Below are 20,428 nucleotides of genomic sequence, written 5' to 3' on the forward strand. Positions count from 1 at the left end.
ACAGTATCCACAGCTGCATTATTCACAGTTGCCAAAAGCAGGCGGAAACTCAAGTACCCATCAACAAAGGAATAGAAAAAATATTGCACATGCATATATTATAAAACCTTATGAATGAAGCTCTAATTCATATTATACAACATGGATGAACCTGAAATATATCCTGTTGCTTGCAATAAAGCAAACACAAAAGGAAGATTATTTTCACTTACATATTCAAATTCATAGAATCAAAAAGTAGATTACACATTACAAGGGGCAGAGGTCAGGAGAATGGGGGTTAATTCCTAATGAGTACTGATTTTGTGTTTGAAATAAAATAACTTTGATAATGGTTAGTGATGTTTAACCACAATACTGTGAATTTAATTTGTACCAAGGAATTTTTATTTCAAGTTGTTAAATGAGAAATTTTTAAGTTCTATATAGACCAAAAAAAAAAAAAAATACTCAAAATGAAATGAAGTGCATGGCTACAATACTCTCAACAAGCTAAACATGAAAACCGACCTTAAAAATATACAAACAAACTGGTTGCTTCTGGAAAGCCAAGCTCAGGGGATGGGCCTGGTCCGTGGAAGCCCAAACAGAGCAGGTGGTCGCCAGCCGCCCCGCCGCCCTCACCCCAGCCCCGCAGCTCCCCCCCCAGGGCCTGGGTCTGCAGGGGGAGGGCCCCGAAGGGGCGGGGCCACCGGAGCAGATGGGGGGCAGGGGAGGGGCCCAGCCTGGCTCAGGACCAGCCGGTGTCACGACCCCCACCCGGGCCCTTGAGGGTCGCGCCAGATCCCGAGCCCTCTCGGCCTCCCCGTAGCCCCGGCCTCCCCGCCCCCAGTCGCCAGGGTACCCTCGGCTGCCCGCTGTTATCCGGCCCCCAGGCCGCCCGTCGCCCCGGTCCCCCTGGTTCCCCGGCCTGTCGCCCCAGCACCCTACACCCCGCGGCCGCCCCCAGGTGCCCGGTACCCAGGCCCGGCCGCTCTGGCACCAGTGACCGCCCCGTCGCCCCGAGCGCCCTCCCCGGGGTCCGCCCGCCCCCGCCCAGCAGGGCCCGGGAGGGAGGCGGCGCCGGCCGAGGACCCGGGACCTGCGGTACCTGACGGGGCTCCCCTGCCACCTGCCCTTGGCGGCCCGAACTCCCCGCCGACCCCAGAGGCGCCACATCCCTGAAGCTCTCACAGGAAGACGGCGGCAGCTCTTACTTGTCCAACAACTGGACACGGTAACCTGGCCAAGCTGACACATGGAACAAACATGATAGTCCAATTGCTGATAAATGATGAAAAAAAATTGAAAAAACAAAGACAAAACACACATTCGTTACAGGGGAACAGTGACAAATCAGAGGAGCATGTCTTTCAAAACACTGAGTCTTTGACAATGGAAAGACCTTTTGAGTGCAGAAAGACCACCACCACAAAACACAATTCAAATCAAACCACAATGGAACAAAAAATGAGAATACCGGACACCTATATTGTATATTAACTGAAACCTCAATTCACAAACGCAGGTGAAGTACAGATTTTCATATATACAAAAGCTGACAGATCTTTAAAGTAATTCATGTAAAGTTCCAATTTAGATAGAATGATCCTAGATGGAAATATTATCCTAAAGAAATGCAGAGCTTGACTAATATTTACTTGTTTTCCTCACTGATTATTTGGCTGATTACAGCAAATATTACTGAGTGCATAACAAATGTAGAGATAATATGTATGTCAACACAATAGACTGGAAATAGGAAAAAAAGCATATTCAATTTTTTTTTGCAACAAAACGAAAGAATATTAATTCAAGGTTCTACTCAGCAGAGTAACAATGAAAACAAAATACAAGGCAAAGGTACTAAAAATTATAAATATACCTCCAACAGAGAAGTTAAAATGGAGTACTAAAACACTAAGTTCCTGTAAAAGAATAAAACAGGAAAAATAAAGTTGGGACAAACAAAAAATGTTAGATGGTAGATTTGTAAGGCAGGTAAGCAAACTGAAGTTTTGTACTTAGAAGCAGAAATTTTCAGATTGGATTAAAAAAGCATTGGGTAAAAAAGCAAGACCCAACTAGATGATAATTATCAGATACACGTTAAATATGAAGATACAGAGTAAAAGTAAAAGGCTGGGCAAGATACTTTCTAAAAGGAGCAAACATGAAAACCGGCGCGTCTATGTTAATAACAGACCAAGCAGACTTCACAAACAGGAGTGTGACTAGAAAGACCGCATGACACTTCGTAACTAAGACAGTTCATTGGGCAGCTACTGTGATTTGAAACATACAGCTTCAAAATATAGAAAGGAAAAGACAGCAAACTAAAGGGAAAAATAGACAAATGTGTGCCACCAACAACTAACAGACAAATAGACAAAAATAAAATCAGGAAACGTAAGGAAAAGTTTCAACAAGCTTGTCAACTAGTTAACTTATCCTAGTTGATATTTATAGAACACTGAATAGCTGCTAAATACATTCCTTAGAAGCATGTACAGGAAATTTCCTAAAGTAGATAATATACTAGATCATTAAATTATATACTAGGCCATACGTTTAATTTTCAAAGGATTGTAATCACACAGTATACATTTTCTGAGCATGACACCATTTAATCTGTAATCAATGGTTGCAAAACACAGAACATACTTTTTTAGGAATAGAAATACCCACTAGCATTACCAACTCACTGGAAAAAAACAAAGCTCCTACCTGAGCGGATTACCGAGTTTCTGGAACCACCAAGAAAGAATTCTCAGACGGAAAAAACGCCGCTCCGCCAGGCGCCGCCGCTCCGCCAGGCGCCGCCGCTCCGCCAGGCGCCGCCGCTCCGCCAGGCGCCGCCGCTCCGCCAGGCGCCGCCGCTCCGCCAGGCGCCGCCGCTCCGCCAGGCGCCGCCGCTCCGCCAGGCGCCGCCGCTCCGCCAGGCGCCGCCGCGCAGAGAACTTCACACAAAAGACTCCAAACGCAGAACTAAAAATAGGTACGTAGAGCTAGGCCTTTTATTGGCTAGAGGGGGGCGGGCTTAGACAATTGGTGTTTTAGGATTGGCTGAATTTTATGCAAATAAGGCGCTGCGCTATGGTCCAATGGGGGACCAGCTAAGAGTGACTTGTGATTGGTTCAGAGGAAGACCATTTTGATTGGTGCATAGCTATGTAAATTAGGGCTTACATTCTGGGCTATCTTGATTGGTCCATCAAGAGTGGTTCAGGATTGGCTGATTTGCAATGCTAGTCCTCTGCTGCCTTTTCTGCCAACCCAAGGTTCGCTAGTCTAGGCTTCCACACTAGGGAAATGATTGAAAATAAAAACCAACATATCAAAATCTGTGGGGTGTACTTAGAGCTTTGTTTAGAAGAAAATTTATGGCTTTTAGTGTTTATTAGAGGAAAGAATAAAGTTGATATCAGGGTATAATCTCAACCCTGAGAAACTAGAAAAAGCAGAGCAATTTAAACCCAAACCAATAAAACGGAAATAGTAAATATGAATGGAAATCAATGAAATAGAAAAGAGACAAAGAAATTGTCAAAACAAATGTTGGTTCTTTGAAAATATCAATAAAATTGATAAATCACTAGCTAAACTGATTAGGAAAAAGAGAAAGAAAACACAACAACAATTATCATGAATAAAAGAAGGGAACATCATCAGAGACTATGGGCATTAAAAGAAAATGAAAGGAATATTATGAGCAAATGTATATCAATAAATGGAACTACTTGGACAAAATGAGAACATTCCTTGAAAGACAGAAATTTTAAAAAACTGGCATAAAAAGCAACCAGATAGCCTAAATTGCCGTGAAGGAAATGAAATTTGTAATAAATAATCTTCTCATTACTAAATTCAAGAGCCAAATGATTTCTCTGGCTAAATCTGTGAAATCTTTTATTAAGAAATGATACTAATATTATACAAACATTTTCAGAAAATATAGAAGGAGGGAATATTCCCATCTCATTTTGTGAAACAGCATAACTCTGATACCAAATCCAGGCAAGGACATTAAGAAAGAAGGGAAATTTTGGAGTTGATGAAACTTTGTATATTTCAATTGTAGGGGTGGTTTCATGACTGAATGCCTTTTTCAAAACTCAGCAGGAGGCCGATGCCTTCTTGCCGCCCTTCCTCCGCTGCCTGCTGGCCCTGGTCCCTGCAGTTGGCCTTCTTGGCAGGAAACTTTTGCAGGGCCTGCTTGGCTGGCGGGTCCACCATAGCCTTCATCTCTTCCTTGGGCTTCGCTTTGTGCTTCTTCTTCTTGTCTTTCTCCTTTTTCTCCTTCTTCTTCTTTGGTTTGTCTGCAGCCTCCTGGGGAGACGGGGGTGCTGCCCACAGCCAGCTGCAGTCTCCCAGGCGGCCAGCAGAGTTCGCTGTTTGCAGGGGCCTGGCCAGGCCCTCCCCTGGCCTGTCTCTGTTTTTCCAGTGTTGGGGACCCCCTGCTCAAGTATTTTTTCACAAGTAGCACAGAAATGACTGAAACAACCCAATTCCCAGACTTCTGTGGGAGGAAATCAGTGAAGTGGAGCTGTGGGTTCGTCCGCCCCTCTCTGGTGGTGACTTTTTTCTGCCAGCAATTCTGGAAGGGTTTATTCAAGGGTAGTCATCAGTATCCTAATAAAAATCACAAAACCGATTCAGATTCCACCACCAACCCTTGCAACGTGAGGACTCTGGTGAAGGCAGGGGTGATAGATGACCATTTTTACAACTGTTGGCCATCCTGACCCTCTGAGTTCTGAGGCAGTTTGTTCAACTTTTAATTAAGCTTTGTTAATAATAAAAATCTAACTGAAAAAAAGTTTCTGTCTCATTTCTGGTAATAAATCCAAAAGCCTTCTACTAAGCATGCAAGTTTATGTATTGTCAGCTTATCACTGGAGTTTTTAAAATATCTTCCATTTGGTTCAAAATATCATCCCCCTCCAAGATATTGCATAAAAATTTGTCATCTGTTTATGCAAAATATGCTTTTTATTTTAGCATGGTTTATCCCTTTATTTAATATTATAATTATTGCATTAATGTTGTTAATTTGCATAAGTAGTAGATTATTTCTGATCTTTATGTCCATTGGGTATCTTTATCTCTGTTTAGAAGATCCAAGTATATCTTTATGTGTTTAGAAGATGAAAGCACAATGATTTTTAATGTTCCAATTATTGATATTGCATGCTGCTTAAAACCATTTAAAATGTAGTACGAATCCTATTATTAAACAAAGCAATGAGACTATTTGAAAGTGACAGGTTTTAGTAACTAATTCTTAGACTAATTATACAAATAATTTTTGCTAATAAAATATTATAATCATAATATGCTATATACTGTAAACATCTTATTTTACAATACTGTAGTTTTAGATTTACAGAAAAATTGTGAAGATCGTATGGTGTGTTCCCAGAATCCCAGATTTTTCCTGTTTTATTGAGACCTAATCTCAGTTGTTACTTTTCCCCAACTAATGAATACATTATTAGTAACTGAAACTCACATTTTATTAAGGTTTGCATAGGCTTTAACATTTCTGATCCAGGATATCACATTATATTTAAATTGCATGTCACCTTAGGGTCCTCTTGGTTGTGTCAGTTTCAGAATTTCTTTGACTTTGATGGCCTTGACAATTTGAGAAACACCAAACAGGTACAATGTTCCTCATTTGGGATGTCTGATATTTTTCTGATGATTACACTGAGGTATTTGAGTTTCAGAGGAAGACCACAGAGGGAAGTTCCATTCTCAACAGTTCATATCAAGAACACAGATCTCGAGATGACATGTCACTCTTGATGTTAACCCAGGTCACCTGGCTGAGGGTGTGTGTGTGAGGTTACTCTACTATAAAGTTACCCTTTGCCAGGCAGGAGGTTATGTTGTCTTTGGATGAAGTCTCTATATGCACCCCTCATTTAAGTAGTTTGGGAATTATGCTCCACATCCTTGAGGGCTGGGAATCTACATAAATTATGTGAAGATTCTTATAAATGGAAAAATTTTATTCCCTTGTTTATTTGTATAATCAATTGTTTATTTCAGTATGGATTCATGGACATTTATATTATATTTTTGGTTCTAATACAATGGTATTTTATCTATTTTTTGTCCAAATTGTTTCAGCTTTGGCCAATGGGGGCTGTTTCTGTAGATTCCCATGTTCCACTTACATAAACCAATCCTTCTCTTTTGTTTCTTGTTGTTTTCTTAGGATGGCCTTGTGTTTTTTTTTTTTTTTTTTTCTGGCACTACAGGATCCTGCAAGCTTATCTTGTATACTTTCTGCCCAAATCCTACAAGAAGTCATTACTATCAGGAGCGCTGGTTCCTTTTATTGGAGAATGGTATTTTAATTAGGTCTGGGAGGTAATTGTGCTCACTGCTATTGGGGTTTCCTTGCTTCTTGGCCCTCTCAGCAGAAGGTGCAAGGACATGAATGTCTATCTACTAAGCTACTTATATGCACATATTAGCATTTATATATGGAATCATCTGAATATGTATTATGCTACACAAACGTTCATACTGATCTCTCCTCTATTCCATTATTATATGGGTTTCTAGTCTTCTGCTCTGTAGCCTTCCACTCCAACAGTGAGAAAGCTGGCTCCCACCCTCTGCCATCTATAGACTTAATGTGCCACTCCAGTGTACACATATAGTGGTTTTGGAATTGTTAACCAGTGCCCCAGTGGGAAGTAATTCTATCAACTAGATTTCAGTGCTGCCATGAACATTATTTTAAGTTCACTTTTAAAGATTTCACTCACTTTCCTCCAACAACTGCATAGAGTTTGTTTGCTTTATATGTATGCAGTGGAGTGAGATTATTTTGTCCTGGTCTGCATTCTATTCTAGGATCTAACAATCTATAAATTGATTCTGTTAATTTTTTTACTTTTAATTTTTATTAATTTCATAAACTAAGATTCACATCTTGTGATATAAAATTCTATGGATGTTTACAAATACATACTGGCAGTTATTTGTCATTGAAGTATCATACAAAATACTTCATCTTTTCAACCCTCCCATAACCCCACTTACACCAGCTGACTTGTTAACATCTCTATAATTTTGCTTTTTACACAATGTCATATAAGAGGGATCATATAGTATGTGGCCTAAATGTGTATCAGATTTTAAAAGTAGTAAGTTGACATAGTGTAAAATTCTGATTATCTGAGACTTCTACTGAAATATCAAAATACCCTTTGCCCACCCCACCCCCCAAATCCACTTGAAGTCCTGAATTCTCCATGCTCAAGTCTCTCATTTTTTTTTACTATTTTCTCCACCTTACAAATAACACTGGGGTTCTCTCCCCTGGGAAGCTGCAGCCACGATGGGAGTTTGAGAGTTGAGCCGCTGTGAGGCGAGGCCGGGCTGGGGCGAGGGAGAGGGGAGAAGGCGGGGCCGCGGCCCAGAGCCCCTCGCAGCGCCCTCGGGGAGCCGGGCGGCCGGCGGTGGCGGGAGCGGCGACGTTTCCCGCCTCCTCTTCGTCGCCTTTTCTAACCGTGCTTTTCTAACCGTCGTCCTCGGTTTCTCCTGAAGGGGGAGGTGGAAGCCGCGGGCCCGGGAGGGAGCCGGCTGAGGGCGGCGGCGCCTCCCGCTCCTGGAGCTGCGGGGAGACGCGGCGGCGGCGGCCGGGAGGGGTCGGAGTCGCCCGTCACCATTTCCAGGGCTGGACGCGTCGGAGAGTTGGTCTCTCCCCTACTGCTGCTTCCAGCACGGCGGCGGCGGCGGCACATCCAGGGACCCCGGGTTTAAACCTTCCCTCCGCCGCCGCATCCCCCCTGGACCGGGCTCCGGAGGAGGCAGCCGTTCCGAGGATTATTCGTCTTCTCCCCATTCCCCTCCGCCGCTGCCAGGCCTCTCTCTGCTGAGGAGAAGCAGGCGCGGTCGCTGCACCCACCCAGCAGCCGCCGCAGCAGCCATTACCCGGCTGCGGTCCAGAGCCGAGCGGCGGCAGAGGGAGGGTCATCAGCTCCCGCCGAGTCCAGAGCCGTTTCCATCCTGCAGAAGCAGCCCCGCCACCAGCAGCTTCTGCCATCTCTCTCTTCCTTTTTCTTCAGCCATGACAGCCATCATCAAAGAGATCATTAGCATAAACAAAAGGAGATATCAAGAGGGTGGATTCGACTTAGACTTGACCTATATTTATCCAAACATTATTGCTATGGGGTTTCCTGCAGAAAGACTTGAAGGTGTGTGCAGGAACAACACTGATGATGTACTAAGGTTTTTGGATTCAAAGTATAAAACCATTACAAGATATACAATTTATGTGCTGAAAGACATTATGACACCACCGAATTTAACTGCAGAGTTGCACAGTATCATTTTGAAAATCATAACCCACCACAGCTAGAATTTATCAAACCCTTTGGTGAAGATCTTGACCGATGGCTAAGTGAAGATGACAATCATGTTGCAGCAATTCACTGTAAAGCTGGAAAGGGACGGACTGGTGTAATGATTTGTGCGTATTTGTTACATCGGCGCAAATTTTTGAAGGCACAGGAGGCCCTAGATGTCTATGGAGAAGTAAGGACCAGAGACAAAAAGGAATGTTTATTTTATAGATATAAAGTTGAGGCCCAGAAGATAAAGTGCCTTGATCAAGATTATCCAAGCAGTTAATGACAGTACTCAAGAGTAAAATTTGAGCCCCCAAGAAACGGTGAAACTTCTTTCTACACTATCATGTTCAGAAATCCTGGAGCTGAAAAAGAATTTTTAGACTGTTCAGGATAATTAGTCTATGAAAGTTTGTGTAATGCTGATGAATTGGTCTAATTTGACAAGGCACTTCAGTTTATTCCCTTCTCTATAGATGCTATGGCATTTTATGACCCCTGATTTAAGTAATAAAAGGACTTTGAGGTTGGGGGCCTTGTAAATATAATACTGCAGACTCCCTTAAAAACTTTGAGATTTTAATTGTCTTAAAACATTCAAAGGTATCATGTTTAATGGTTAGTGCTACTGAAATAAAGTATTTTTAACTTTTAATGGATAACTGATTTTGTAATGAAACTTAGCTGGGTATGTTAAAGCTATTGTTATGCAACTGTAAAATTCATCCTGAGAACATTGCCTTATTATAAATATAATTGATTATTCAGAGGAGTTTTATTCTTGAAACATTTGGTAATAGGCTTATTCTCTACTTGCCAGTATTTAATTTTAGGTTGAGCCTGTGGATTTGCATTTCTTGTAATTGTGAGCCACTATTACAGGTGGTATATTTTGCCCATTTTGCAGAGTGCATATAGGATTAATTTTATTCGAGTCATCTTTAATGTTATTTTGTTTGTATCCTTAATTTTAATTATAAAGAAACATTAAGAAATTTAAGAAACTCGTGTTTTGGTGACATTTATATAGGAATAGAATGTTTTTTTTTTCTTCTTGTGACAAAGAAGAAAAACAGTCATGATGTTTTGATGAAGAATTTATAGACTTTGCAGAGATTCTCCTCAAAATAATCCAGTGCAGCGCCTCAACATTTCCTCAGCAGACTTGGTGTGAATTAGATGTCAGAGTGGTGGGTACAAGCTGACCATAAAGTGTGTCATTGTGTTAGTAATGCTCACATATTACTTGAGGGTTTCAATGTTGCAGGGAAGTCACAGAACAACCAATACTTCCTGTAAAGAAAAATATTTTCTGAGCATGAGATAACTGTTTGAGGGAAGATGTCTATCTTGTATTCAGTTGCGGGGACTGAGCTTGTGCCTCGACTTACCAGGCCTGGGCCAGGGGACTTGATATCACCCCCTGGGGAGGGTAGTAGGTACGGGCGTGAGTGCCCTCTGCAGCCCCCCCGAGCCTGGGGAGCGAGGTCAAGGCAGCTCCCTTTTCCTCACCCAAAATGCCACTGGCAGGGGAGGCTTGCCGGAGGAAACCGCCTTTCTCCCAACTGCCCTTTCCCCACTACCTTATCTTACCCACTCACTCCCTGGTGCCAAGGCCACTCCTGCCACCGCCAGTGCGCATGCACCGTGGCCAGAACAACCCCCGCCCGCTGCAACGGCTCCTGAATCCTCTCAGAACCAATCCTAGCCCCTCTCCCTTCAATATTGCCATTTTAGGCTACTTCACCTCCTTTCTTGCCCTGCCCCTCTTACCAACCTATATAACCTGTAATCACCCCTGAATAAATCTCTTTGGCGCATACCCCTACTGGATGAAGAGTGTTTTTGTCCTTATCGCCGCCCTCCTTGCACGCCTCTCGCCGAGGACTCTGGCCAACGTCCTCCGCCTCGCCCTCGCCTCCGGGAAAGAGCCCCCGCCGCCGGTAACCTTTAAGCAGCCCCGAGAGCTGAGGGCTCGGCTACCGGCCGCCACTCCCCCTAGAAGCAGTAACCCCGACCGCAACTGGTGCCCCGTGTGAGGAGCGTCTCCACACGACAGTTTGGCAGGTCACTCGCTCGCCCGGACGCCTCTCCAGCTTCCCATTTCCTCGCCTGCAAGGTAGGGCCGCCTCTCCCTCGCCGCTTCCGGAGCCGTGGGAGGTTCCTTGCTCCGAAGCCGCTCCTCCCTTCCCCCACGCTCTCTTCATCCAGTAGGAACTCCTCCCTTCCCCCACGCTCTCTTCGTCCTCTTGTATGCGCACTTCTATGACCCCCGTTCCTCCTAACACTCTCCCTCTTCCCCTCCATTACTTTGCTGTAGTTCTTTGTATTTTTTTTTCCTCATTTGGCACCGTGTGCCTCTTTGCAACTGCCCCCCCTGACTGCTCTCGTTGCCAAAGGGCACTGCTTTCTGCTTTCGCCGTCTCCTTCGGCCTTGCAGCCACAGTTTATCTCATTCTCTCTGCTCAGTAAACTACTCCTCCGTCTCCTCCCTGCCAGCCGGCCGGCCCGGCTCGGGAGCAACTCCCCCTCCTCTCCCCTCAGCTATGGGTAATCGTATATCTACATGTCAGGCACCTCAAGTTCGTGCTCTAGCGGGTCTCCTAGATACGCATCGCTGTAAAATGTCTGTCCGGCAGCTGCAGATATACTGGGATCTCCTGCTGCCCTTTAACCCATGGCTCACCACTTGCCATCTTTGGGACCCTGTTACTTATGATCGCCTTATTGATCGAGTCACTAATGCCATGGAACATGAGAGCAAGCACTTCCCTCCCGGCTTGCTCCCCACCTTAATAACCATCCGCTCCTGCCTTCAAGGCTCCCTCCCCCCTGATAGAGGCCCCGTTAAATCCAAAGAGGCCCTATCAACCCAGCCAGCAGACTCAGATAGCGATACTAATTCAAATCATGACTCGGACACGGAGTCCTTAGTCGAGCAGATTAACAACGCGCTCGAGGTGACTCCCAAAAAGCAAAATAACACTGCGCCACGCCAAGATGGCGAACTTCCTCCTTCTTCTTCCATCGAGGGGAGGAAATGCTCCGGTGATGACATCAGCCCTAAGCTGGGCCGGAAACCGCATACGCTTTACCCCGCCCTTCCACAGGGCGGAGCTAGTCCACCATCTTATGCCTTGAACCCCACCCTTTCACAGGGCGGGGCTGATCCACCATCTTGTGTCTTAGCCACGCCTACCGCGCCGCCATTTTGCGACGCTTGGGGCCTCCCACTCCCGCCTCTCCCTCCGGCGAGCTCCCCTTCGGAGCCGCTACCGGCAGCTGCCGCCGCTCCTCCCACCCTGCCGACTAACAACCCCTGGCTGCCTTCTGCACCTCAAGGCAACCCTTGGGGCAACGCTCCCCCTACCCCCACTCCCGCGCCAAGTCCTCTGCAAGCGTGTCCTCCTTTCTCTCGTGCTTTTCGCTGTTTTCCTCTTAACCTTGCCCCCACCCCACAGAGGCCGCATGACTGGTATCCCATTGACTTAGATACTATCAAGCAGCTTCGCAAGGCCGTCAAGGAGGACGGGTTAGGTAGCCCATATGCTTCCCAAATACTGCAGGATCTCGCCATGAACTATTGCATCCCCCAAGACTGGGCCTCGCTTGACCGTTCAATTTTTAACCCCGGTCAGTTTGTTGACTGGCGTGCTCACTTCCAGGCAGAAGCAGCTAAGCAAAGTGAGCAAGATGCAGCCATTGGAGTCTATCATCCCCCCGAAGCCTATTTGGGCACTGGAGCGTTTCTAAATGCGTCTGCTTATATTAATGTACCTGCCACCTTTTGGCCTATCCTTTGGGAAATTGCCTTACGAGCATTTGCCAATTGCTCTACCTGTTGGCCTAATAAATTCACCAAGCTCTTCCAGGAGCCGAGTAAGCCTTTCGCCACCTTTGTCTCCAGAGTCGAAGAAACCTGCACTCAAAAGGTAAGTAATCCCCAGGCCCAATATTACATGTACCCATCCTCAAATCCTGGAAAATCGTACTGTAATTCCCCCAACGAGTACTACTGTGCATACTGGGGGTGTGAAACATTAGCCACTAATTGGAAGCCTCCTGTTCCTGATCATTACCTTACCCTAAAGTGGGCCCCTACAGGGTGCAAACTCCCTACAGTTAACTGGCTCGGCCAAGAAAGTGAAAAATCCTGCACACATCTTAATTTTACAGTGCAGCTCCCCACTGATCCCTCCTGGTTACTCGGTCAAACTTGAGGCTTCAGAATCTATGAGAAAGGAACCGACCGAGGATCACTTATTCTTATAAAAAAGGAGGCTATAAACCAACCAGGCCAAAATACTGCTTTAAAAACACCCTCTGACATTGGTCCCAATAAAGTCATTAACCCCCTTTTTCCACAGCTCTCCAGCCGCACCTCAGCTCCAACCAGCTGCACCTCAGATGCAAACAGCGCATCGCCAACCCCACCACCCCAGCTTCCTCTGCCCCCTTCTCATTATTCCTCTCCCCTCCTCAGCCTCATCCAAGCCGCCTTTGCCTCAGTGAACTCCTCCAACCCCAATTTTACCTCCTCCTGCTGGCTCTGCCTCTCCACCTCTTCCTCACTGTACGAGCCCGTTGCCTCCAACCTCTCCTTTTCAGAAAGCACAGAAGACAGCCCCTCGGAATGCAGTTGGAATACCTCTGCCGTCCCCCTAACCTTTCATTCAGTCTCCTATACAGGAAAGTGCGTCCGCCCTCGCTCCAGTAACTCTCCCGACCTCACTGCCTGTGCCAGCTACTCATCTCCCAGTAGCTCTGCAAAATTTCTCATTCCTCATAACTCCTCCCAATGGCTCTGCTCCTCTACAGGACTTACCCCCTGTCTCAGCACGAATATCATCAGCGAATATAAAGAAACTTGCCTCCTAATTGTCCTTATCCCTAGGGTCTTATATCATAGCGAAGAAGACTTCTTCCTCCGTCTAGAAAGAACTGCAGCTCCTGTCCTTCTGCAAAAGCGAGAGCCCATCACCGTCCTTACAATTGCCTCCCTCCTAGGTCTTGCCGGCGCTGGCACCGGAATCGCTGCACTAGCCAGTCAAGGCTCCGCCCTAACTCACCTCAGGGCGGCTGTTGACGAGGACATTCGTCACTTACAAAACGCTATTTACCATCTAAAAAATTCTGTCAATTCCCTCTCTGAGGTAGTGCTCCAAAACCGCCGAGGTCTTGACCTTCTCCTCCTCAAAGAAGGAGGCCTCTGCGCCGCCCTAGGAGAAGAGTGCTGTGTTTATGCCAATTCCACAGGTCTCGTCGAGGACAGCCTGAAAAGGGTCCGAGAGGGACTGGAAAAGCGTAAAAGAGATCGTGAAGCCACCAATTATTGGTCCAGTTTTTTCACTCCCATCCTCCCATACATCCTTCCTTTTCTTGGCCCCCTATTAATAATTATTCTAGCTCTCATCTTAGGACCCTGCCTCATCCGCAAAATTGTCCAGCTTGTAAGAAAACAAACAGATGCCATTTTTTCCTCGTTCGTGCAAATCCAGTATCAGCGACTCGCCACCTCTGACGCCCCCCACTCCAAGATAACAGCCAACCCTCCGCGACCTCAACGCCACCGGTCAACCCGCCGACCGCGAGGCCCTTCTCAATCACCTGAACATCGCTCTCACCTCGAGTTCCAGCTTCTCTGAACCCCTGAACTTTAAACCCATGAACTTTAAACCCCTGAACTTTAAACCCATGAACTTTAAACCCCTGAACTTTAAACCCCTCACCTTCGCCCAGCCTGCTGCAGCGGAGCCATTGTCGAGCGCCCGGGCACCACACCAACACTGAGCTCCAGCCTCGCTGAACCACCGTCAACCCCTTTTTCCCTTCCCTGACCTCCCCCTTCCCTCACCCTTAGCGGACCTCTCCGGTAAAGCCTCTTCCTCTAATTAGAAAAGAAAGGGGAATTGCGGGGACTGAGCTTGTGCCTCGACTTACCAGGCCTGGGCCAGGGGACCTGATCACCCCCTGGGGAGGGTAGTAGGTACGGGCGTGAGTGCCCTCTGCAGCCCCCCCCGAGCCTGAGGAGCGAGGTCAAGGCAGCTCCCTTTTCCTCACCCAAAATGCCACTGGCAGGGGAGGCTTGCCGGAGGAAACCGCCTTTCTCCCAACTGCCCTTTCCCCACTACCTTATCTTACCCACTCACTCCCTGGTGCCAAGGCCACTCCTGCCACCGCCAGTGCGCATGCACCGTGGCCAGAACAACCCCCGCCCGCTGCAACGGCTCCTGAATCCTCTCAGAACCAATCCTAGCCCCTCTCCCTTCAATATTGCCATTTTAGGCTACTTCACCTCCTTTCTTGCCCTGCCCCTCTTACCAACCTATATAACCTGTAATCACCCCTGAATAAATCTCTTTGGCGCATACCCCTACTGGATGAAGAGTGTTTTTGTCCTTATCGCCGCCCTCCTTGCACGCCTCTCGCCGAGGACTCTGGCCAACGTCCTCCGCCTCGCCCTCGCCTCCGGGAAAGAGCCCCCGCCGCCGGTAACCTTTAAGCAGCCCCGAGAGCTGAGGGCTCGGCTACCGGCCGCCACTCCCCCTAGAAGCAGTAACCCCGACCGCATTCAGTAATTTACTGGAAGGCAGCTATGTTACGCTCCCCTGAGAGTCCTTCATTTGCAGGTTTCATACTTTTGCTTTATGAACATGTGGCAAATTATTCAAAAGCAAGCTGTCAATGGGAATTTTTTCTCCAAGAAAGCATGCTTCAGGGCAACTCTTACTGTTGGTTCCTATTCAGTCCTGCACCCACATTGTCTGCATCAGCACTTATTCTTCAGTATTACAATCATTAAATTCACAATATTTATTCTGAACTATGAACAAAGAGTTTAAAAAAAATCTTTAGAATGCTGGTAAGTATGTGTTTTGGAAAGATTCTCCAAATTTCTGAGTATAGTATAGAAGTGTATTATATGACCAACTTACCCATAATCCCTGCTACCCTTGTCTCTTTCCCTTGTCCCCCAGTCCTTTCCAGAGTTCTGGCAGGTAAAGTAAGCATTAATATTTATTTTATTAGATTGATCTTGAAGGAAAAACAATTTCAGGAGCTTTTATTTTTATTTTTCTGGTTTCAAATCAAATAGGGAGTCCCAATATATTATGAACTCCACTCCACATGGGCGCATCTAGCTTATCTTTAATGAAGACTCAGATCTTCAAGAAGTAATAAATATTAACTTTACTCTAGGTGATTCCATAAATGGAAATTTACTCATTTTTCTGAGCAATTAATTTTTATTTCCTAACCTTATAACCAAGATATTTTTCCTCTAGCCTGTTTACTAAATTTCACCATGCTGTAACCTAATGAAGTGCTCATATTTTCTCTTCATTTAAAACAAAACAATGTGTAATTGCTATCTTTTTTTTTAAGACTCCTAAATAATGTTGTTATTTTTTTTAACACATTAATTCTCTTAGGCTGAACTGTGTTCCTCTAATATACAGTATTTAAGCTAGTCATCCAACCTATAGATTCATAAAATTGTAGTAGTTTTGTAACTTAAAGGACCACAACAATTATTTGAGACTCATTCTAATAAAAATGATAAAACTGAGATCTGCAAAGATCAACCTGAACTAGGTCATTTAGTTTCTCCATGTAAGAACTCAAAATGGTATCTCCTAATCTCAAACCCAGTGTTCTTTCTACCACCATACTGTGTTCTCCAGTCCAAGTTCTATTTTTTTGATCCCTGTGCTGGTTTGAATGTATTATGTCCCCCAAAATGCCATTATCTTTGATGTAATCTTGTGTGGACAGACATATCAGTGCTGATTAGATTGTAATTCTTTGAGTGTTTCCATGGAGAAGTGCCCCACCCAGCTATGGGTGATGACTCTGATTGGATAATTTCCATGGTGGTGTTACCCCATCCATTCAGGGTGGGTCTAAATTAAATCACTGGAGCCCTATAAAGGAGCTGACAAACAGAAGGAACTCAGTGCATCTGAGAGTGACATTTTGAAGAGGAGCTACAGCCAAGAGGGACACTTTAAAGAAAGCACAGAAGATGAGAGAGTAGCTGCAGATGAGAGAGTTTGCACACAATGTTGAAAGGAGACTTTTGCTCCAGAGAAGCTAAGAAAGGACAAATGTCCCAAGAGCAACTAAGAGTGACATTTTTGAGGAGCTGAAGCCTAGAAAGGAACATCCTGGGAGAAAGCCATTTTGAAACCAGAACTTGGAGGAGTCACCGGCCATGGGTCTTCCAGCTAACAGGTTTTCTGGACACCATTGTCCATCTTCCAGTGTAGGTACTCGATTGCTGATGCATTACCTTGGACACTTTATGGCCTTAAGACTGTAACTGTGGAACCAAAAATAAGCCCCCTTTTGTAAAAAAAAAATAACACTTTATGTTGCCTTTTAGTGCTATTTCATATAAATTCTATTAACATGAAAAATGAGGATCTTGCTCTTTAACTCCATGTGTCTTTCACCTATAGACTTTCACTCATTCTTCCAATAAGCTCTCAGCACTTCTGATTAAATAATTGTGATTTATATTATTATGTCTATTGAGGTATCTGGTAGTTAGGGTTCTACAGAACCAATAGTAGATACAACACACACACACACACACACACACACACACACACACACACACACACACACACACATTTTAAAGAATTGACTTGGCAATTGTGGGGTCTGGGGTTGGCAAGTCAGAAATCCATAGCCTAGACAAGCAGGCTGGAAACTCATCAGGAATTTCCTATGGACTTGAGGCAGAATTTCCCCTTCCCTGGAAAACCTCAGTTTTTACACTAAACTCCTTCAGCTCATTAGATGAGGCCCACCCACATTACTGAATATAATCTACTTTACTTAACCTCAAGTGACTCTATGTGGCTTACCTGCCCCAATCCCAGGGATAACTTTCTAACTTTGCAGATCTGAAAAGAGTTTCCTGCAGTCACATATCCTGACTTTAAAACAGAAATGAGAAATGAAATTGTAGAAATAATGATGTTCTGTTCTCTAATTTATATATTCTATGGAAGTAACTGTTTTAACAATTGGTTCTCTGTCTGAAGCCACATATTTTCCTCTTAAAGCCACTGTTGTTCACACTTCACCTTGACTTGAATGACATGAGCTGCATCATGGGAAAATTTGACCTCAGTTAAAACATTCCCATTAAAGAATTAATTCCCAAGAATGTAACTGAGTTCCAGTATTCCATCTATACATGATATACTTTTAATTTTCTAAGACATGAAATATTTATTTCTCAACAAATTTAAGGTATACAATGAAAGCTACAAAAAGTTTAGGCTGCTTCTTCTCTGAAATTTCTAGGGTATTCAATAAAAAAAAAACACCTTTCAATTTCTCTATTTTTTCTTTTTCCAATGTCTTCATGTATTATGGAAAGGAAATTTCTTAAAACTTCAATTTAAGTTCTGGGACATAATGCTTAAAAGAAGAAATGTTAAGAAAACATAACCCAAAACTATCCCCTGTATTTCATTTAAAAGCAATTGTTACTTAAACAAAAAGCAATTGATACCTCATTTGAGCCTAGGAGGAAACAAATGAGGAATAAAAAAATTCCTGAGGGGATAAATATTCAGCAGCATCCCCATTGCTCTTGTGTATGAAGTATTAGGCTAGATGACTGGATAACAAGATGAAAGCAAAGAAAATGATAATCTTTCAAGTCAGGCAGCCCACATGAATGACTTTACTTAATGGAAGTTTTTTTTAAAGGTCCAAATTAAAAAGTGTTCTACATTCAGTGGAGTAGGGACTGTTTAACTTGGCTAGAAAGTGAGAGTCTTCTCTCTTACCATTTCCTATTTCTTCTACTTGTTTTGGAAAGCAATGCTAAATGATGTGGAAATTACCCAAAGTTGTGAAAATTATATCCATTCTAGTTCCATAAATACAACAAGACTTTGTGGTATTAGTACTTGCAATTCCCAATCAACAGTCAGAAGAAAGTTCAGCTTTCCAGACTCTCACTCTGACTGTGGTCGACAACATGGGGAAATGTAGGGCTCAATTCACCTAATATACAGAAAGTCTCCAAAGCCAAATTATGGTAACAGTGAGAAGCAGATCTTTACCAAGTCCTGATTCTTCAGTCTGAACTCTCTCAGATTGAAACATACAATGTATACTTTGAATGATGTCATTCAGGGTTCCATTAGTCTCTTCAAATATTTTGATGTTATTTTTGTTAAAAATATTAAATCAGAAATAATTTTTATTATTTTATGTAAGTATTTAAAATATATTGCAGGATAAAGAAGGTATTTTACCTAAAATTTACCTTAAACTTACTTGATTTATCAGAGAGAAACATTCTTTCTCTGGGCATCTTGAATACATTCTTTATTTCACTGATCTATACAAATATGTAATAAATGATTCTTAATTGAAGCATATTCATTATCATGAAAGTGAAAAGAAACCTACTCAATGGAAGATGATACTTGGAAACCACATATCCAGTATGGATTTAAAATCCAGACTATATAAAGAAATCCTACATCTCAACAATAATAAGAAAAACCATTTAAAAATGGGGAAAGGACATGAATGGACATTACTACAAAAAGATACAGAAATGGTGAAATGACCTAACGCTCAACAACCTTAGCTATGAATGCAAATCAAAACCACAATGAGATATCATTTCACACACACTAGAATGGCTTCAATTAAAAAAAAGAACAAAATTAAAATTGTTGGAGAGGATGTGGAGAAATAGGAATGCTCATTCATTGTTGGTGGTTGTTCTAGTTTGCTAATGCTGCAGAATGCAAACACCAGAGATGGATAGGCTTTTATAAAATGGGGGTTTATTTCACTACACAGTTACAATCTTAAGGCCACAAAACATCCAAGGTAACACATCAGCAATTGGGTACCTTCACCAGAGGATGGCCAATGGTGTCCGGAAAACCTCTGCTAGCTAGGAACGCAGCTGGCATCTGCTCCAAAGCTCTGGCCTCAAAATGGCTTTCTCCCAGGATGTTCCTCTCTAGCAAGCTTGCTCCTCTTCAAAACATCACTCACAGCTGCACTCCATTCCCTCTCTTTGAGTCAGCTCATTTATATAGCTCCACTGATCAAGGCCCACCCTCAATGGGTGGGGCCATGCCTCCATGGGAACACCTCATCAAAATCATCACCCACAGCTGGATGGGGCACACTCCAAGCAAATCCAACCAGCACCAAAACTTCTGCCCCACATAATTACAAAGATAATGGCATTTGGGGGACACAATAGATTCAAACCGGCACATTCCACCCCCTGGACCCCAAAATGACATTATCTTTCCAAATACAAAATACATTCATTCCATCACAATATCACAAAAAACTTAAATCATTTCAGTAACGAAAGTTAAGTACAAAATCCCATCAAAATCAATTATAGGCATGGCTAGTCCTAATACAAAATTCCCCTCTATCTGTGAAACTTAGAACAAGTTATCTCCTTCCAATATACAAAGGAGGAACATTCATAGGATAAACATTTCCATTGCCATAAGGAGAAATAGTAAGGAAAACAGGGTTAACAGGAGCAAAACAGTTCCTAAAACCCACAGGACAAACTCCATTAGATTTCAAAGTCTGAGAGTCATTAACAGAACAATGTTGCATCCTTGGGGCTTGAGAGAGTGGGAGCCTAACCCTTCCCAAGGGCCTTTTTGGCAGCGGTTTCCTCTCCAAATGATTGGGTGAGTGCTCCCACATATCCACACATTGGGGAGACCACCTTCTTGGCCCCACCCTCCTCAAACATCAGGGCAGCTCCCGGATTCCCTTCCATCTCCGGGGCACATGCTCAACCCCTTCAGAACAGTGTGGTGGCAGCCAGGCTCTCCCCAATTCCCTGGAAATGTGTTCCACCCTCTTTGGGACCTCGGGTGGAAAAACTCTTCCAGAGCATCGAGGTGGAAGGCCCACCCTCGACCTCCGGGGCAAACTCACCCTTTCCATGCGTGTGGGCTGCTCCACTCTCCCAGCCCAAGGCCTCTTGACTCCAGACCTCAACCTCCATGGCTCTGTCTTTGAAGAAATTTTTCCTTCAATTTGTTCCT

At 44.2% G+C, this 20,428-nt stretch overlaps 1 pseudogene; it reads left to right on the top strand.

Annotated features, from left to right (window-relative positions):
* The first annotated feature begins 7,339 nt into the window (after window positions 1-7,339).
* LOC119524958 lies at window positions 7,340-9,729 on the top strand (annotated as a pseudogene).
* Window positions 9,730-20,428: the final 10,699 nt, after the last annotated feature.

Source organism: Choloepus didactylus, assembly GCF_015220235.1.
Source record: "Choloepus didactylus isolate mChoDid1 chromosome 23 unlocalized genomic scaffold, mChoDid1.pri SUPER_23_unloc11, whole genome shotgun sequence".
Classification (NCBI taxonomy): domain Eukaryota; kingdom Metazoa; phylum Chordata; class Mammalia; order Pilosa; family Megalonychidae; genus Choloepus; species Choloepus didactylus.